The following is a 21432-nucleotide window of genomic DNA, read 5'->3' as shown; positions in this document are numbered from 1 at the left end:
GGATGATGATATATAACAGGGGGGTGGGGTAAGGGAAGACTGGAGGAAGGATGGATGTGTAGAGGAAAATGAGGGATTGAGAGGGGGCAGGGAGAAGGAAAGATAATAGAATGAGACAAACATCATTACCCTATGTACATGTATGATTACACAAATGGTGCCACTACTTCATGTATAACCAGAGAAATGAAAATTGTACCCCATTTGTGTAAAATGAATCAAAAAATAATTCTAAAATTTTAAAAAATGAAAAAATAAAAAATAAAAGTTAACTGGGTTATTATGAATCTCAGTGATAACTGAGAGCCAGTGCTCTAGGTTAAAATAACTCCCCTGATTTCCTTCTACCTGAACCTATAAGAGAACCCACCTGGTTTGTGTCCTTTTAAAGGCTGGCTCCTCAGCTTTTTCTTTAATACTATGAATGATATATTACTCAAATAAATATTATCTACATTAACCAAAGTCAGTTTCTATGACTTATAACCAAACACCTTTTATTGTTACATTGTTGAAGGCTGAGGACAAGATGTTAATTTTTAGCAGTCTTTCCAATATTCTTCCATCCCTCTAAAACAAAACTATCTTCTCCCAGTCACAGGAACACCATGAATGGATGAGCAGAATATTGAATGCTCATGGCCTTTAGCCAAGGAGGGAGTAGAGACCATAATTCAGTCCACAGTCTTCTTGCCAAGCCACATACCCTGGCAAAGGACTGATCTACCCAGAGGAAGAGATGCTTTTGTAAAAAATGTATACAAAAGCACCACCTGCTTTTCAAGCCAGAAACTCACAGAACTAATCTTCCATAAGAGATATCTTTTCTAATTTTCACAAAGAATATATATGGGTAGTGGTCCTGACTGTCCACTGTTTTTCTAGCATGGTCAATCAATTATTTTCTCTGTTAAACTCTAACACTTAGAATTTATTAGCCACCTAAAGACTCTATCTCCCTGCTTTCAAGATCTACCACATAGTTACTTCTCTTCAAATAACTCTGGACAAGTACAAAGAAGACTAGCTCTTATATTATGCATCTGTTTATGTCACTATTTGTTTATTAAATATCTCTATATGTTTTACCATTGTCTACAGAGGACTTTGAGTCACACAAGAAAGGAAAATGTCTTTCCTGTTCCTAGTGCCAAAGATTATAGAATCATAAAGTAAATAGATCAAGAATCATAACAACTGTCTGCAGGGTGTGCCAGGCTAGGTCAGGCACAGGTAAGAGCTACGGATTCAGGACCTAGACCCTGGGAGTTGGGTAGGAGCAGGCTGTGGCAAGCAGCCTGCAAACTCGTTTATTGCAGGAAAAACCATACATTTTATAAACATTTTGCCCAATCACAATGTGCCACGGGAATCAGACCACCAGGCTCCTATACAGGTTTCCTTGGTAACACTGGGTCAATTTGGGGCACTTGTTTACATTCTTAGGTGGTCAGAATGGAATGCTCCTCTCTGCAAGTTTACACACTTGAGACATAAACTGTTGTGAGCTAAGAACTAGGATTTCTCCCAACATCTGTCTACTAAATTAAGGTGTATACTGGGATATTGGGTGTTTCTCTTTTTCCACCCTAAGTGAAAAGACATTTAATAAAGAAAATTAGGCATTGATTTATTTGTCTAAAAAAATCAAAAGTTTTCACTGAATTCACAAAGTTCTTAAAATAAATATGTTAAACCTAAAAATTTTGCTATCAAAAGATCTGTCATGATTGGAAGTTTCCAAAATATTTTGCCAATTGGCAGCTATGATGTTTGAGTATTGTTTTCTAATGATAAGTCTCTCATACCAAATTCCTAAGCAGCCTCATAATGAAATCTAACACAAGATTCCCAGCCATAATACCTATTGCCTACCCAGTCATGATCCAGCAGATGCATCTTTTTATCTATTACAAAACTGATGATTGTCAGTTTCTACTTGTGGTGGATTTATATTGTTAATACACAGGATTTTATTCATTACTTCTACATGGGAATAATTCTCCATTTATAGTTTAACATGGCCAACTAAGATTTTCACTTAGCTCAGTTTATTTGAGTTTTATATTTTGTTAATTTCTCAGTATAAATCTTTAACAGATAATACCGGTTTTTAAAAGATAATGGTAGATGACTAAACAATTAAAAAAATTCTGCACACAAAATCACCCAGTTGTGTTTGTTATTTGAGAATATCAGCATGAAATGAAAGGTGTAATCCTTTCAGTTTAATGTTAATTAAATCCTGTGTAGAGTTCATAGACATCTGAAAGAAGGACACACATCAACCAAAAGAGGGATATTTACATAAAATATATGAGAGCTATAAAATGAAAAGTAATAGAACTAATAGATTTAAGCCTAAGACTAGCACTCCAGTTTTCTGAAGCCCTAAGGAGAAATTATTAATATATTATGTTAAATTAGGAAAAGAATTTGACATCAATAATGAGCTGTCATTAAAAGGCGTTGTTTACACTTCTACAACAGTCATTGTCTCTGGAGCTATGGGATAGACAGCCCTGATTCAAGTTCATACATTTCCACTGAGCTTTCATGTACCACGGCTAAATACCTATCAAAAACTGACTACAGAGTGTTTTCAGGTCTGAGCATACACTATGACCAGTGAGAAGAAAATATAAAATACCTCACAAAATAACCAATCCCTCATGAATGGGTTAAATGACCTATTTTTACAAAATACACATTAGATTGTCTCTTATGGCACTCCATGATCTTCAGGATCTCAATTAATCTATGATTCTTTCTCTTTTATTAGTTTTATATCACATATAATTTAGTAGAAGTAGGAATCTAACATGACTTATGAAGGTTTGTCATGGAGATGATATTTACATCCATAACTTTTAAGATTTGAATAAAACTGGTAATTGATCGCAGAACTGATTGGAGAATCTGCTGTTTTGTTCAGTTGCCAAAGTAGTCCCCTATCAATGTTTTTTTTTTTTGGAACATTTGAATTATTGCTTGGCATTATTGACAATATCCTTGTAACAGCTGTTTTGCTTACATTCCCTCTTAAACACAATATTATTGAGGCTCGGTTGTGTGTGTATATGTGTGTGTGTGTGTGTGTGTGTGTGTGTGTGTATTTGCACACATGTAATGATAGAGATTTCACTCTCCCCTCCAGAGCATATAGTTTCAACCCTACATATAAACTCAATCAAATTAATAATATAACTTGAATAAATTACTGTTCCAGTTATGAATTACTATACAACATGTTGCTGCAAAACTTAAAACAAGAAACAAATATTATCTCACAGTTTGTGTCAGGAATCTGGTTGTGGTTTAGCTGGTGCCTCTAATGAGACTGTACTCAAGCTAAGGCTACATCAGTGAAGGCTGTGATCTCATCTGAAAGCCCAGTTGAGGAAGGGAAAGGGTGCTTTTGAGTACACTTGTGCATTTGTTGGAAATCTTGGTCCCTAACCACACATACACAAGTTTTTCAGGGAGCTAGCTTCCCCAGATCAAGTCCTCCAAGCATAAAAGAGAGCAATCAAGATAGAAGTCAATATTATTTTCACAACATCATCTCAGAAGTGACATTCTATTTTTTTCTGTTGTCTTCAGTTCCTTAGAGACAATTCAGTAAATCCAGTCCATACTTAATGCATAGGTGTGAATACCAGAAGGCAGGGATTTTTAGGGGCCTTGTAGAAGATGCCTATTGTCTACTTCTCTCTAATACAAAATATTCAAGTCTGACCGATGGTACCCTCTACCATATAAATGTTTCTCCTTGTTTCTCTGTAATAACACCCTCCCTACCAACCAGGATCATAGCTTCATGTATCTCTCACACCTATAGAAACTCTGATGTAACTTGTTGAGGCTTAAGTTTCTTGAACATTGTACTGTGATGTGTTTCCCATTTCTATTACCACAGTCTTAATTCATACTCCATAGTCTTTTTTTGATATACTTAATCATCTCAAGAACTGGCCTTGTCCTTTTACTTTCTTGCAACTGTATGTTACCAGGAATTCTCACTCTAAATATTTTAGATGTCCCCTATTGCTGACAAGAATGATTCCCAACATCTTAAACTGCCTTTCTACTTAATTCATTTACTTCATCCCATGATATGACTGGCATGTTTCTGGTTTAATGTCTGTGTTCATACAATTCCTAACTCAGATAAATTGTTTTAAATTCCTAATTCAAGCATCCTTCAGGATTCATTCAAATACAATGCCCTCCTCATTCTTATTCCCTAATCCATTCATTCAAAAAAAATGAAATTATCACTTGTTAGATACAAAGCACTATATGAATGATAACTAAATGTGTATTTTTTAAGTTAATAAACTATGAAGTCATCAGTTATACAAAAAATTTGAGTTAACAATTAACTAACAGTTTTCACATCCAAATTGATATGTCTAGTAGTCACTTACCAAGTAATCAAGGACATTGATTACTTGACTTGACTATAAACCATCCCTTTTCACAGCTGAAAGTATTTTCCTTCCTCCAAATTTCTGTACAATGTGTACCTAGAGAGTTATGTGACTATCACATTCTATTTCAGAGTAATTATACTTTTAAATTCATACTCTCTGTGTCCCACCTAGATTGTAAAATTACAACATGATCTTTTTCTGCTTTGTATATGCAAGCACTCAAGAAAAATTAATTAGATCAATGGTTGGATAATCCAGAGAAAACAAATTAATTTAGCCTGAATTACATCATTAAAGTAATGAAAATCTTACCATTCTCTTTCTTTTTTAATGCACTTCCCATTTATCATATTCAAAAAATACTTAAATGTCTCTTTCCCTAGAATGTATTATCTAATCTAGTTGCCCTATCAAAACTAATTAAATATCTAAAGGGCTTCATTCTTAAAACATAAATGTTTATTATTAAGCACTATCTAGCACTTCTTTAAGGAAACAGTAATTTTTTTAGGTTTTTTTATCATTTGATCTTTTTAGATATACCTGACTGTACAGTATATTTTGACATATTGTATGTACGTAGAGTATAACTTCCCTTTATTGTGGTTGTACATACTGTGTAGTTATACTGTTGTATATTCATATATGAACAAAGGAAAGTTATGGGAAATAGTAATTTAACTGTTTCAACCATTAACAATTACCAAAGGATATCATCAAGACCTAATATATTTGCAGCCAAATAAACAATGTCAAAGGCTCAAAGTTTATCTGTTTGAAAGTTTATAAATGGCAGACAGTTTGGACACCTAATCAACCAACATCTTCCCCATACCTCCTTTCCCGTTCCCTCCTTTCCAGCTGAATTCTAGTTTGGTTCAATCTTGTTGCAAATAGGCCGCAGATTAATAATTTAGAAATAAGAATTTGCTGTTTATAAGAAACATATTTCAGGGGTTTTCAAGATGGCAGACTAGAGGGTGACTGCATTTCATGTTGCTCAGGGACTCAGGATTCAAAAGAGGAGATATTGAGAGACTTGGGACCAACTCAAAGCAGCCAGGTGAGTCTCTCCCATTGGGGAGGCATCCTGGATGGGGCGGTAGTCCTGGAGCGCAGGGAACTTTGTGAAGTACAGCTGCCCAACGAGACATTCCTCCCCCCACTGGAGCAGTGAACTCGGACAACTGAGAGCATCATAGAGGAGGCCGCTCAGCACAGTGCTTGGACTCGAAGCAACCACTGGGGCTCTCGGTGGCTGCCCAGAGAAGGAGCTGGAAGGAGAGCTGTTTGGACTCAGAGCAACCATTCCTGAACACTGGGGCCTGCCCGAAGGAGGAGGAGGAGCACAGCAAGACACTTGGACTCTGAGCAACTTGCACCAGAGCTACAAGCGGTAGCCAGAGGAGGAGCTGCGCAGAGAGCTGTTTGAACTCAGAGCGACCGCTCCTGAACACAGGGGCCTGCCTGGAGGAGGAGGAAGAGGAGCGCGGCAGGTTGCTTGGACTGGGAGTGACAGCATCAGAGATCCAGGCAGCTGCTCAGAGGAGGAGGCGAGTGGTGAGTTGTTTGGATTCAAAGCGACCACTCCTAAATACCGGGGGGCTGCCCGGAGGAAGAGCGTGGTGGTTCACTTGGTCTCAGAGTGGCCGCAACAGAGCACCGGGCAGCCACCACAGAAGCATGCAGTGGGTCGCTTGGACTCAGAGCAACTCAGAGCGACCGCTCCTGAACACCCAAGGGGCTACCCGGAGGAGGAGGAGGAGGAACGGGGCAGGTCACTTGGACGCGGAGTGACTGCCCAGGGCTATGGGCAGTAGGTGGGAGGAGGAAGCATGCAGTGAGTTGCTTGAACTCCTAGTGATGGCTCCGGAACACCGGGCGGCTGTCCGGAGGAAGAGGCATGCGGCGGGTCCCTGGGATTCTGAGCGATTGTATGGGACTCCAGGTGGCTGCTCAGAGGAGGGGCCACATAGCCAGGCGATTAGGTGCAGAGCAGGATTCCAGGACCTAGGAGGCTTCTTGGTAGAAGAGCCACACAGAGACACACTTAGGGGCAGAGTGAAGGTTCCAGGACTGTGGGCAGATTCTCTGAGGAAAGGCAGCCTAAGGAGACACATCTGTGAAGGGTGAGGCTCCCAGGCCCAGGAGGTAGGTTCGGGCCCCTGGGAACATTGCAGAGGAAGGCAGCCCAGCCCAGGTGGCTGTAGATTGACGGGAACCTCTAGAAAGGGAACTGACCAGCGAGACCTCCCCACCAGGTGAGTTTTCCCTGCCGGGTGAGGTTTTCCCACAAGGACGGTAAAACCAGAGACACAGGCCCAAACAGGCCTTGCCTCAGTCCACAGCCTAGTTCCCCTTTGGATGACCACTGATCAACAAGTGGAGGCACCTCTGCCCACTAGCAGGGATTATACCCCACCTGAAGGCCACCACTCCTAGAGAGGCAGCTTCCTTGTAGAGCACCGCACTATCAACCTCCTCCAAGATGTCAGCCTACTAAAGGTTAAGAAGGGATATACTAGAAATTTTCAGGGACATTGTAAGTCAATAGAGGAAATGTGCAATATCTGATATTGCAGATACCACTGATACCTGAACAATATGAGAAAACAGGGGAAGAAAATGCCCCAAACAAATCTAGAGGTTACATCAATAAAACCCAATGACAGCATGGCAGAAGAAAACAGAAAAGGAGTTCAGAATGTACATAATTAAAATGATCAGGGAAGCAAACGATGAGATGAAAGAGCAAATGCAGGCATTGAATGATGAGATGAAAGAGCAAATGCAGGCATTGAATGATCGCACCAATCAACAGTTAAAAGAGCAAATACAGGAAGCAAAAGATCATTTCAATAAAGAGTTAGAGATATTGAAAAAAAAAACAAACAGAAATCCATGAAATGAAGGAAACAATAACCAAATTAAGAACTCCATAGAAAGCATATCCAATAGGATAGAACACCTGGAAGACAGAACCTCAGACATTGAAGACAAAATATTTAACCTTGAAAACAAAGTTGAAGAAACAGAGAAGATGGTAAGAAATCATGAACAGAATCTACAAGAACTATGGGATATCATGAAAAGGCCAAATTTAAGAATTATTGGGATTGAGGAAGGCTTAGAGAAACAAACCAAAGGAATGAACAATCTATTCAATGAAATAATATCAGAAAATTTCCCTAATCTGAAGAATGAAATGGAAAATCAAGTTCAAGAGGCTTATATAGGACTCCCAATACACAAAATTAGAACAGACCCACACCAAGGCATATTATTATGAAAACACCTAACATACAAAATAAAGACAGAATTTTAAAGGCCACGAGAGAAAAGAATCCAATTACATTCAGGGGGAAACCAATAAGAATATCAGCAGATTTTTCAATCCAGACCCTAAAAGCTAGAAGGGCCCGGAACAACATTTTTCAAGCCCTGAAAGAAAATGAATGCCAGCCAAGAATCTTATACCCAGCAAAACTTACCTTCAGATTTGACGACGAAATAAAATCCTTCCATGATAAACAAAAGCTAAAGGAATTTACAAAAAGAGAGCCAGCATTACAGAACATTCTCAGCAAAATATTCCATGAGGAAGAGATGAAAAACAAAGAAGCAAATCAGCAAAGGGAGGAATTATCCTAAAGGAATTGTCAAATAAAGGAGGAACCAAGTCGTGTCAAATAAATAAATAAATAAATAAAATTAAAAAATGAACCAAATGACTGGGAATACAAATCATATCTCAATAATAACCCTGATTGTTAATGGCCTGAATTCATCAATCAAAAGACATACACTGGCAGATTGGATTAAAAAGAAAGATCCAACAATATGTTGCTATAACAGACTCACCTCATAGAAAAAGATACCCATAGACTAAAGGTGAAAGGATGGGGAAAAACATACCATGCACATGGACTCAGCATAAAAGCTGGAGTATCCATCTTCATTTCAGATAATGTGGACTTCAAGCCAAAGTTATTCAGAAGGGATAAAGAAGGACATTTCATACTGCTTAAGGGAAGCATAAATCAGCAAGATATAACAATCATAAACATCTATGCCCCAAACAGTGCTTCATACATGTATGTCAAACACATCCTTCTCAATTTCAGAAACCAAATAGACCATAACACAATAATACTAGGTGATTTTAAGACACCTCTCTCACCATTGGACAGATCGTCAAAACAAAACTTGAACAAAGAAACCATAGATCTCAAAAACACAATCAATAATTTAGACTTAATAGACATTTATAGAGTATACCATCTGACCAAGAGCAAATACACTTTCTTCTCAGCAGCATATGGATCCTTCTCTAAAATAGACCATATATTATGCCACAAAGCTAATGTTAGCAAATACAAGAAGATAGAGACACTACCTTGTATTCTATCAGATCATAATGGATTGAAGTTAGAAAAAAATGAATGAGTAAAAAACAGAAACTACTCCAACACCTGGAGATTAAACAATATGCTATTATATGATGAATGGATAACAGAAGATATTAGGAAGGAAATTAAAAAATTCTTAGAGGTAAATGAGAACAAAGAAACATCATATCAAAATCTCTGGGACACTATGAAAGCAGTACTTAGAGGGAAATTTATTTCATGGAGCACATTTAATAACAGAAGTAAAACTCAACAAATAAAAAACCTAACACTACAGCTGAAAGCCCTAGAAAAAGAAGAACAGACCAACACCAAAAGTAGTAGAAGACAGGAAATAGTTAAACTCAGAGCTGAAATCAACGAAATTGAAACAAAAGAAACAATACAAAAAATTGACAAAATAAATAGTTGGTTCTTCGAAAAAATAAACAAAATTGATAAACCTTTTGCCACACTAACAAAGAGAAGACGAGAGAAAACCAAATCACTAAAATTCAGAATGAACAAGGAAATATCACAACAGACATGAGTGAAATACAAAATATAATTAGAAGCTATTTTGAAAATCTATACTCCAACAAAATAGAAAATTTCGAAGACATCAACAGGTTTCTAGAGACATATGAATTGTCTAAACTGAACAAGGAGGACATACACAATTCAAATATATTAATTTCAAGTAATGAAATAGAAGAAGTCATCAAAAGCCTACCAACAAAAAAAAAGTCCGAGACCAGATGGGTTCTCAGCCAAGTAATACAAAACCTTTAAAGAAGAGCTCATTCTAATAATTCTCAAAGTATTCCATAAAATAGAAGAGCAGGGAACCCTCCCAAACTCATTCTATGAAGCCAATATCACCCTGATCCCTAAACCAGACAGAGACACATCGGGGAAAGAAAATTTCAGACCAATATCTTTAATGAACATCGATGCAAAAATTCTCAACAAAATTTTAGCAAATCGCATACAAAAACATATTAAAAAGATAGCGCACCATGAACAAGTGGATTTCATCCCAGGGATGAAAGGTTGGTTCAACGTCAGTAAATCAATAAATGTCATTCACCATATCAATAGACTTAAAGTCAAGAATCACATGATTATTTCAATAGATGCAGAAAAAGCATTTGTTAAAATACAGCATCCCTTCATGCTCAAAACACTAGAAAAAATAGGAATAGTGGGAACATTCCTTAACATTGTAAAGGCCATCTATGCTAAGCCCATGGCCAATATCATTCTAAATGGTGAAAAACTGAAAGCATTCCCCCTAAAAACTGGAACAAGGCAGGGATGCCCTCTTTCACCACTTTTATTCAATATTGTCCTCGAAATTATCCAGAGCAATTAGACAGACCAAGGAAATTAAAGGAATACAAATAGGAAAAGAAGAATTCAAACTATCCCTATTTGCTGATGATATGATTATATACTTAGAGGAACCAGGAAATTCCACCAGAAAACTTTTAGAACTCATAAGTGAATTTAGTAAAGTAGCAGGATATAAGATCAATGCACATAAATCTAATGCATTTTTATACATAAGTGATGAATCTTCAGAAAGAGAAATTAGAAAAACTACCCCATTCACAATAGCCTCGAAAAAAATAAAATACTTGGGAATCAATCTCACAAAAGAGGTGAAAGACCTCTACAATGAGAACTACAGAACACTAAAGAAAGAAATTAAAGAAAACCTTAGAAGATGGAAAGATCTCCCATGTTCTTGGAGAGGCCGAATTAATATTGTCAAAATGGCCATACTACCTAAAGTGCTATACAAATTCAATGCAATTCCAATTAAAATCTCAATGATGTACCTTACAGAAATAGAGCAAGCAATTATGAAATTCATCTGGAAGAATAAGAAACCCAGAATATCTAAAGCAATCCTTAGCAGAAAGTGTGAAGCAGGGGGTATCACAATACCAGATCTTCAACTCTACTACAAAGCAATAGTAACAAAAACTGCTAGGTAGTGGTACCAAAATAGAAAGGTAGATCAATGGTACAGAATAGAGGACACAGACACAAACCCAAATAAATACAATTTTCTCATACTAGACAAAGGGGCCAAAAATATGCAATGGAGAAAAGATAGCCTCTTCAACAAATGGTGCTGGGAGAATTGGAAATCCATATGCAACAGAATGAAACTAAACCCATATCTCCCACCATGCACAAAACTAAACTCAGAATGGATTAAGGACCTCGGAATCAGACCAGAGACCCTGCAGATTATAGAAGAAAAAGTAGGTCCAGATCTTCAACATGTCGGCTTAGGACCAGACTTCCTCAACAGGACTCCCATAGCACAAGAAATAAAAGCAAGAATCAATAACTGGGATAGATTCAAACTAAAAAGCTTTCTCTCAGCAAAGGAAACTCTCGGCAATGTGAAGAGAGAGCCTACAGAGTGGGAGAAAATCTTTGCCAATCGTACTTCAGATAGAGCACTAATCTCCAGAATCTATAAAGAACTCAAAAAACTCTACACCAAGACTACAAATAACCCAATCAACAAATGGGCTAAGGAAATGAACAGACACTTCACAGAAGAAGATGTACAAGCAATCAATAAACATATGGAAAAATGTAGAACATCTCTAGTAATAAGAGAAATGCAAATCAAAACCACACTAAGATTCCATCTCACTCCAATTAGAATGGCGATTATCCAGAATACAAGCAACATCAGGTGTTGGCGAGGACGTGGGTAGAAAGGTACACTCATACATTGCTGGTGGGGCTGCAAATTAGTGCAGCCACTCTGGAAAGCAGTATGGAGATTCCTTAGAAAATTTGGAATGGAACCACCATTTGACCCAGCTATCCCACTCCACCTATACCCAAAGGACTTAAAATCAGCAGACTACAGAGATACAGCCACATCGATGTTCATAGCTACTCATTTCACAATAGCCAGATTGTGTAACCAACCTAGATGTCCTTCAATTGATGAATGGATAAAGAAATTCTGATATATATATATATATATATATATATATGAGATATATATATATGCACAATGGAATATTACTCCGCCATGAAGAATGATAAAATTATGGCATTTGCAGGCAAATGGATGAAATTGGAGGATATCATGCTAAGTGAGATAAGCCAATCTCAATAAACCAAAGGAGGAATGATATCGCTAATAAGTGGATGATGACACAAAATGGGGGGAGGGAAGGGTTAGTTAGAGTTAGAGTTAGGGTTAGGGAGGGGGGCAAGAATGGAGGGAGGAAGGAATGACTGTATAGTGGGAAAAGAGCGGTGGGAGGGGTGGGAGGAAGGGAAAAAAATAACAGAATGAATCAAACAACATTACCTTATGTAAATTCATGATTACACAAATGGTATGTCTTTATGCCATGTACAAACAGAGAAACAACATGTATCCCATTTGTTTGCAATAAAAAAAAGAATGAAAAATTAAAAAAGGTACAAACTCTAACATATATTAATATATTTACCGAAAAACATAAAATACCAGATATTTAAATGTGAACACACAAAAGGGAGAACGTAATGAAAATTATAAATAAAAATACACTGAGACATTTGTAATAACTATAAAAAAAAGATCATGGAGAATGGATTTTATCTCAAATGATTTTACTATTATAGTAAATATTTTTAAGTATAAATGCATATGAAAGAATTACAGACTCCAAAGAGAAAAAAATTGTTTTCAAGTTTTAAATAAAAATTATATAAATTTAAAAAAATTGAAACATATTTCAGAAAAGAAGAGGGATGAGTTCACCAGCCAGGAACTGAGAACGCCCACACCCCAGTTCCTTAAGGCCTCATAGCTCCACCCTGGTTTTCATGTCAGCGCATTCCCGAGACTCCCTTCATAATTTACTTTGTGATCAGCAGGAAAGGAAGATTCCTGTGATACTGAGGTAAGGAAGAGAAAACTTCAAGAGGCTTAGCATGTTGGGGGAAAAGAAACCTTAATATCTAAATAAACAAACTTCAAAAAACTGTTTGAAAGGATATGAATAAGATATATCTGGAAGTTAAAATATTTACCCACTAAAACACACAGGAATTAACACAGGGGTTACATTTATCCAGAAGAATAAAAGTTTAAAGATTCTACAAAGAGATTTCACTGTTCATCCCAAGAAATAAAAAATTAAGAATTTCTTTGTTAAGTAAGGCTTTTATCTTTTGGCAAACACGGCATGAAGTTCTGTTTATGAAGGATGGATTGGTTTTTAACATGAGCTAAGATAAGAGATTAGGGAAGGCCCCTCCCCAGATCCCTACAGTGAAATGATAGGGTTAAATTAATCATTGTAGATACTTTATAGTTGCAACTATTGGTTTAGGGATGAATATGTAAATAAGTCTTGGCTGTTAAATATGAATTTCTTGGTGACTTTGTGGTCAACTTTTGTATTCAGGAAAAAGCATACATTTACTCTGATTTTTAAAAATTAAACTTTAGTATAAATATGTAACAACAAATCTCATTATTACATATAATTGTAATATACCAATAAAAATATGGAAATTTTTTTCATTAAAATGTATTTCATTAGAGTCACATGTTTAATGAACCAGTTCTCCTTAAGTTTTCAGCTTATAGAGTTTATTATAATTCTACTAATAACCAAGCAAAGTTTTAATAATTAATTTTCAAGTTCCTTGCATTAATGCTTGGCACCATTTACAAATTTAAACCATTTCAAGTATATTTTAAATTGTGTGTATAAATGTATTCAAATTTTAAAGTACCTAAATTACTGAATAATACAAACATTTAGAGTTCTAAAATAATTTTTATACTTAATAAATTATACTTATTATTAAATGTATGGTCTCATAATATTTCAACATTGTAAATAAACCTAGTAAGATTTTACATATAAGACAAGTCAAAACTTCATATGCTTTTAACATTATGTCAAAATGAATCCTATTTTCATGTGTAACTAAAAGGAACCTATAAAAATTATCCCCCACCAATTCTTACCCTCGGAATAGAGGTAACCTCCTTACTTGATACAAAGAATATACACAAAAGTCTCATCATAATAAACAGTGAAAGACTGAATTCTTTTCCCCAAATAAGGGATGAGACAAGGGTATCTACTCACCCCTGTTCTGTTGAAAAGTACAGGCATTCTAACCAGTGCAATAAGGCAAGAAAAAAAATAAAAGGCATTCATATTAGAAAAAGTAACATGATGTTCTTTGTAGAAAACAATGCAGTAAATATGAAACTATTAGAAGTAACGTGAGGTTTGGAAGTCTTCAGAATACAAAAATCAATGCACAAAAATCTATTGTAAGCTTCCAACTTATATAATATGTATAAAGGGCCTGGCTATTTTTGCCAGCAACAGCAACAAAAAAAAGTTCATTTTACATTGTAATGGGAAAAACAAAGTTGACTGGTAATCCTACTAGACCAAATTCCTTAAAATTTACTAATATATACAACATTAAATATGCATGTCAACTTCATGGTTTGATTGTCATAAAATTTTAATCACTGAATCCTCAATCTTCCCAGTGTTGAAAGGTATGTAACTAGTAAGTAATACTTATGTCACAACAAGCAATTTTTATTGTAATTGCTTAACAAACAGATTTCAGGTGGATCATTCACCAAATTTTCTTTTTTTACAATCCCTGACAGACTATTGAGTTCTGTTCACAGTCTGTAAGGAGAATTTTAAAACTAAGAAATCAGTTGATATCAATGCCTCAGAGCTGGCAGATTCTGTCTCCACTGTATATTCGTCATAATTAAATGATTGTTTCTTTTATTTCTAACACAAAGATCAGTGATTTCCTGGTCCCACCAAAAAAGATTAAACTCAACCCAATTTAGTCTTCCCTTCATAAACTTCCTAGCTTTTAGTATATCACGTCTATGTTTAATATAACATCTAATCTATAATCTGTAATGTTTAATACAATCATGGACATGTGATATGATACCTGATTCTCAAGTCATTCCCAAGATCCTTTGATTGATCTTGACTAATATCCCCTAATAGGAAATCTGTTATAGACCTTTGCCAAAATAAAAGAGGTATATGGGAGGAAAGTCATTCTTCTTGAGCATGATGTGTTCCTGTCTTAATGTGGTATAAGGAACTCAAGAGCCATTATGTGACATTGAAAAGGAAAGCCTAAAATCTAGAAAAGATGTCAAGGTTGACAGGGCCAAGTCTAGGGTCATACTATCTTCTTATCACATGAGATAATGTATGTCTTACTGTTCAACCACTTTCAGTTGGGTTGATTAGCTGTTACTTGCAGCCCAAATCACCCTACCTAATAAAATAATACATCAAAATATCCACATAATCACCAAGATAAGAGGTTTGATCTGCATAAAGTGGGTAAACAGGATACAGAGAACCACACTAACTAACTCTACATGTCAAATATCCTACAAAGTTCAGAGGGTTTATACAGAATAGATACCACACAAAAAATTCCTGGAGGTATTGTTATCTACTGGTTATGCAAGAGTAATGGAAATAATAGAAACAAATAGAAGCCACAAAGCTTTTATCAATAGTGTTCCAGACTAAATACACAAGTAAAAGTTTGGTTGGGTTTCTGTGGATTCTTGTTGTCTATGAATGCAAATAGTCACCCCAAAACAACGCATTTACTTACTTATAAAGCTGCCAACTGGTTAGTACTTAGCATGGATATCTCTGCTCCACTCAGTGTCTGCAGAGGACACTTGTAGGCAGGGTACTATAACCACATAAAGGCCCAGTTTTCAGGGGGAATGCAAATACCCGGGGCTCACACAGCTGAGATACTCAGGCATCTCTAACTCCATGAGCTCTCCCCACAGGGTCTCTCCAGCATGGTGGAGTCAGGGGAAGTTCCAAGAGGAAGAAAGCCAGGCAGACACTGTCTTAAATTGTGACCTAGCCTTGGAAATCAAGTAGCCTCACTTCTACTTCATCCTATTTAAGCGAGTCACAAAGACCTATCTCAGCTCTAGGGAAAAGTGACAAAAAGACTACATTCAAGCAGCAATACCAATGCACCTATCGCTGATGCGATCTACAACTCTGTGACATCGTGACAATTCCTCAGCAACATTTAAGGTGTTTCGTTTTGTTTTGTTAAAGAAATAGATTTTTAACCAAATCTTGAAGAACTGGCAGAAACCTGAACTATCAAAGGAAGTCTGTTATTTTTAAGATAACATGATTTTTAAGCAGGCATTTCTTAAGCATACACTTTATAGTCAAACGTTATCCATGCCTTCACTATCTTAATTTATAAATATACAATCCTTGTTCCTTTTATCACATGTGCAAAAATAATCTAAGAAGTAGACATTGTGGAAGTTTCTTGTGACACAGAATTTGGCTGAATAAACACAAGTATCTTTTACTTTTAAACCTCTCTTCAAACTTAAATGAAACTGAGCTATGAAATAAACTCCAGTGGATTCTAATACAGGACAAAAATCGCCTTAACTTGTGACATATATATTTACATTATTAATTATAAGCCCCATTTTATAAAATAAGAAAGATGAGAAATCAATAAATAAATTTTCCAAAGTCACAGATAAAGAGTAGGAGATAAGAGTTGAAACGTAACTCTCTATCCTATTTAAAAAAAAAAAAGAAAGGAATTCCAGATCTTTCTACTGATTGTTAATAAAGTTTACATATTTTCATGATTTTTCTCTAAAATATGACTTTCTGGCATGGATTTTTTTTTTGTTTTAATTAGTACATTATAATTGTATATAATAGTGGGGTTCATTGTGACATATCCATATATGTATATACATGGGTGGCCCTAATTAATTCCCAGTACTTCCCTTTTTCCTTCCCTTCTTCCCTCCCCTATTCCCTTTGCTCTACCCTTCTGAACTTCATTCTATTTATTTACATTTTTATTGAGACATTATATTATACATAAAAGTTGAATTTATTGTGATATATTCATACATTCTTACAGTGTAATTTGGTTAATTTTATTCCCTGTGTTCCCCCTTCCTTTCCTTCCTTCTTTCCCCCTTTATCTTCTACCTCTTCTCTACTGACCTCCCTTCTATGTCCATGAGCTCCTCTCACTTTTTGTCCTATAATTCTATTTTTTCTCTCTCGATTTCATATGTGAGAGAAAGCATTGGAACCCTGATGAAGTCTGGCTTATTTCACTTATAACCACTATGGAAATCAGTATGGAGATTCCACAAAGGACTAGAAATAGAACCACCATATGACCCAACTCTTCCACTCCTTATATTTATCCAAACGAAATGAAATCAGCATCCTGTAATGCAGCATGCATTCCAATGTTTATATCAAATTATGGAACAGCCTAGGTTCCATCAACACATTAAAGGGTAAAGAAAAGGTGGCATATATGTACAATGGAGTTCTACTCAGGCCCTAAAGAAGAATGAAATTATATTTTTTGCTGGTGTATGGCATGGATCTTCACTTTGCTTGACCTCCAAAAATATCCTTAAAATACGTAAACCCATTATCTTTAGATGTCACAACTCCACTGTCATGACAATTGTTATTTTAAAATTTCTAGAGATAGAATTTTTCATCTTCCATTTTATTCATTTATTAGTGTCTCTAATATCACCCCATGAATATTTTCAACACTAATAGTTAGCATAGACCCCAAATGTCTTTTCAATCAAATATAGCTACAGTGCTCAGATTATGCAGGTTTTACAATGTTAAGTTTAGAAAAAAAAAAATTGTAAAAGAAAGGGTCAATATCTGGTAGCATGTTAACTTATCAAAGCAACAATAAATATTTAATACATGGAAAGATCTAATAACAGAAACAAATTATGTTACAAGGAAGGGCATATTCATATGTAATGCATGGCCATAATTAGGGTACATTTGCATATTTACCTTGGGGAACTTTTCTCAGGGAATTTAATTTGCATTTTGACCCAGAATATCTCTAAAGAGAGATATATAAAGAAAAATGAAAGGAATTTTTCAAATTCACATTTATCAGAGTTTAGAAACTCTCTAGCACTCAGTTTTCCCATATATTAAGTATTGTTGAACAGGTTAAATGAGATAATAGGCTGCAAAGAAGAGACAGACATCAGTTCCTCTCAATGGTATCATCCTCTTCCGTATTCTGCAAGAACAGCTCAGAGGAAGTTGCCTTATTGCTGAGACTTCAGAGGCCATGGTGTAAGAAAATCTAAGTTTCCTCAAGGGTTATCTACAAGACAAAGCTTCCGGATATTTCCTATCTAGAAAACAGAAAAAAAAAATTATCTTTAGGATAAGATGCCCTCTCTTTATAGAGAAACCACCCAGGAGGTCTGAGAGTAAAACCATGAAGCAAATTTGATGCACTGTAACAAAATGAAGCCTCCAAAATACTGTCAGTAAAATGCTACCTGGAACTCCATGTGAGACCCCTCCCTTTCTCTCCCTTCAGAAGAAGCAGGATCAGGACCTAGAGGGAAGACTTGAATGCAAACACTTACAGGAATCCTTCCTGTGTTCTGTGGATCAGAGAAAGGATCACCCTCCAAGAAAGACAAGAGCAAGCAAGGATGGCAGCATTTCACTGGATATCAATGTAGAATTTAAGAATGAAGAACAGCTCAAGGAATCACAAACTAGAATAAGACATCACCTCCGTGTAAGGACAGAGCAACAGGGAGGTGAGAGATGTAGTAACAAACAGAGCAAGTTCCCTGGAAAGCTTTAGATGTTTTGAGCTATCACAACACTACCCTAGATTCCTTCACTGTCCCTTCATTGAAACAGGATGTTTCAAAGTCTGAAGTAGCACGCATCCTGTAGTGCAGGGGAGGTGGTGGATGGTTAAGTAGACTTAGCAAGTGGGCACCATGGAGAGAGGTAAGGAGCATGCAAGAAGAATCACACCCATTATCCTCAGTTGTCTCACAGATGAGAGGCCAGGAAGCCTCAGATGTTCTCCATCCACTGAAAGCCACAGCAGGAAGCTGAGTATCTCCCAGCCAAGAGAGGCTGAGGCCACTGCAGGCAGGAAGGTTTTCCATCAGGGTCACTACCGGAAGGTCAACTGCTGAAAGCTTGCCTGGGAATGGCTGCTGAGGTTGACACAGCAAGAGCCCATGCCACCAGGCACTGCTGGGTGCAACAGGTCATTTCCTGCCAGGCAACACCTTCCAGTCCAGAAACCTCTGGCTCACTCCATTTCACCTGAGACTACCTCAGGGAGAAAGGGGAGTTATTCCCCCCATCTAAGAGGAAGGGTGAAGATTGTTGTTCTTTATTTTCTTTCTTACTATAGAGAAAAAATAAATGCTTATGCCAATGAAACGACCTCAACATCACCTAAGCCTCACATTTCCCACCAGGAGAAAGAGGGGCAGGAAAAGAGGGATCCATACATGACTGGGTGAAGAATGAGCTCAGAATGAGCATGCCATTTACAACAGAAAGAAAAAAATAATTCTTTCTCTCAACCACGAGACTAAGGTTAGTTTTTTTCTAATTTTAGAGAACACAAAAGTCAAATCTCACCTTTTCCACAGGTGGTAATGTTCTTATTCTCACTGTTAAAAGCTAATTAATAGGACTGGGGATGTAGCTCAGTGGCAGAGCACTTGCCAAGCATGAGTGAAGCCCTGGGTTAGATCCTGAGCACCACAAAAATAAACAAACAAAATAAGGCCAACTAATCCTGTGCTGTTACTATGAATAATTAACTCTTTAGGGAGTTTTGTTGTTGTTGTTGTTTGTTATTGCTGTTGTTTTACAATTAACATAAATAATTAACATACCTAAAATTTTCCAGTTTTGTAAGTGTGTCCAGCCTATGTAAACTATGACCTCTGCTGGGAACTTTCACTGAACAAAGTGAACTTGTTATGTCAAATCAAAATTCAAGAAAATCTGACACCAACACTGAAGTCCATCCACAAGTGACCAAATATTTTAATGCAAGAAATATGAAAAGATAACATACTTTAAAATGTATTTTAATACTAAGATTGAAAGTCAGGATTTGCTTCACATGAAAGCTTGCAGTATAATTCTAAGAAATTAGTTTAATATTTTCAAATATAAAAAGGCAATGACAGTCCTTTGAAGCAAATGTTATAGGCAGACTTTTAACTAAAATGAGAGCTATTTGGTTAAAAACATTTTTTTTTTCCCTCTGCTTCTCTCAAAGTCTGATTCAAGTTGTGTGTGTTGGGGGGGGGGGGGTCACATAACATTCTAGATACCTCACTGCATTTTCTTTTGACTAGTTATTCCTCCCCTCATTCCTCTTTATATGCTTTAGTGAAACTTTAGTAGGAGGCATTTGAGATCTTCCTTTCCTTGCTTAGTCAGGGAATTAGATATTACTTAATTATTTGTTAGTGATCACCAATTTGAGATCTTATACCTAAATCTTGCTATTGATCAACCTGGGTTGTCATTCATGGTAAATGTAAGACTATCTATGCATAGTTGTTGCATTTAAAATCCCCTTTCATTATCTTTAGATCTTGAAGATGAGAATACATAAAGTAAGATCTGGTGTGAGTACTCTGCATAATGCAGTTATACATGGGTTGTAAAATATCTGTGATAAGCCCAAGTAACAATTTTAGCCATAAAATAACTAGCGCATACTAAATATTTATAACAGTAAGAAGAAACACAATAAAGAATATCACAAAATATATCAAATATATTTTCACAATGTAGAATTACAGATTTTTTAAAATTCCTTTCTATAGTTTTCAAATTTTAAGCAATAAATATATATCAGTTTATAATAAAACAAATTATGCAACTGTTAATAATATATAAATACAAGTGGTAGCTGGGTGCAGTGACACACACCTGTAATCCCAGAAGCTGAGGAGACTGACACAGGAGGATGGCAAGTTCAAAGCCAGCCTCCGCAAAAGCAAGATGCTAAGCAACTCAGTGAGAACCTGTCTCTAAAAAAAATACAAAATAGGGTTGGGGATGTGACTCAGTGGTTGAGTGTCCCTGAGTTCAATCCCCAGTATCCAAAAATAAATAAATAAATAAATAAACAAATACAAGTGGTACTATCATTGGATAAATTAAATAATCACCTAAACAAAATTTTACACTTATATCCAAAATAAGTCAATCCCACTCCACAAATAAGAAGAAAGAGAAAATGCTTTAATGCCATTGTTTCCAGCTGCTTCATGGTGTGATGATGAGGCTGTGCTCTGCCCAGGCCCAGATCTTCCTAGGAACAGAGACCAATATACATCTTCTGGGCTCCTAATTAATGTTAACCCACACCCTTATGGTCAGAATTACACAGGTGTCTCAGGGAACAAAAATCTAGTCAAGAAAAATCAAATAACATTTTAATCTCACAATCATGGTTGCCTCCATACTCTACCTTTGATTATAGTGGCATTCAAACATCCTGACCTCAACTACAAGGCCCATGCTAGAAGCCTTACCTCTCAGACCCTGGAGATGCTGGCATTTGTGGTGTCTTCAAAGCAAGCATCCTATTTAACCTCACTCTATTATATTTACTTTCCAATCACTTTGTAAGTTAATGTTTGGAATTAGAACCAGGATCAAAACCCTGTCATATAT

The sequence above is a fragment of the Sciurus vulgaris genome (assembly GCF_902686455.1).
Source record: "Sciurus vulgaris genome assembly, chromosome: 8".
NCBI lineage: Eukaryota > Metazoa > Chordata > Mammalia > Rodentia > Sciuridae > Sciurus > Sciurus vulgaris.
Note: the sequence above shows the minus strand (reverse complement) of the source record.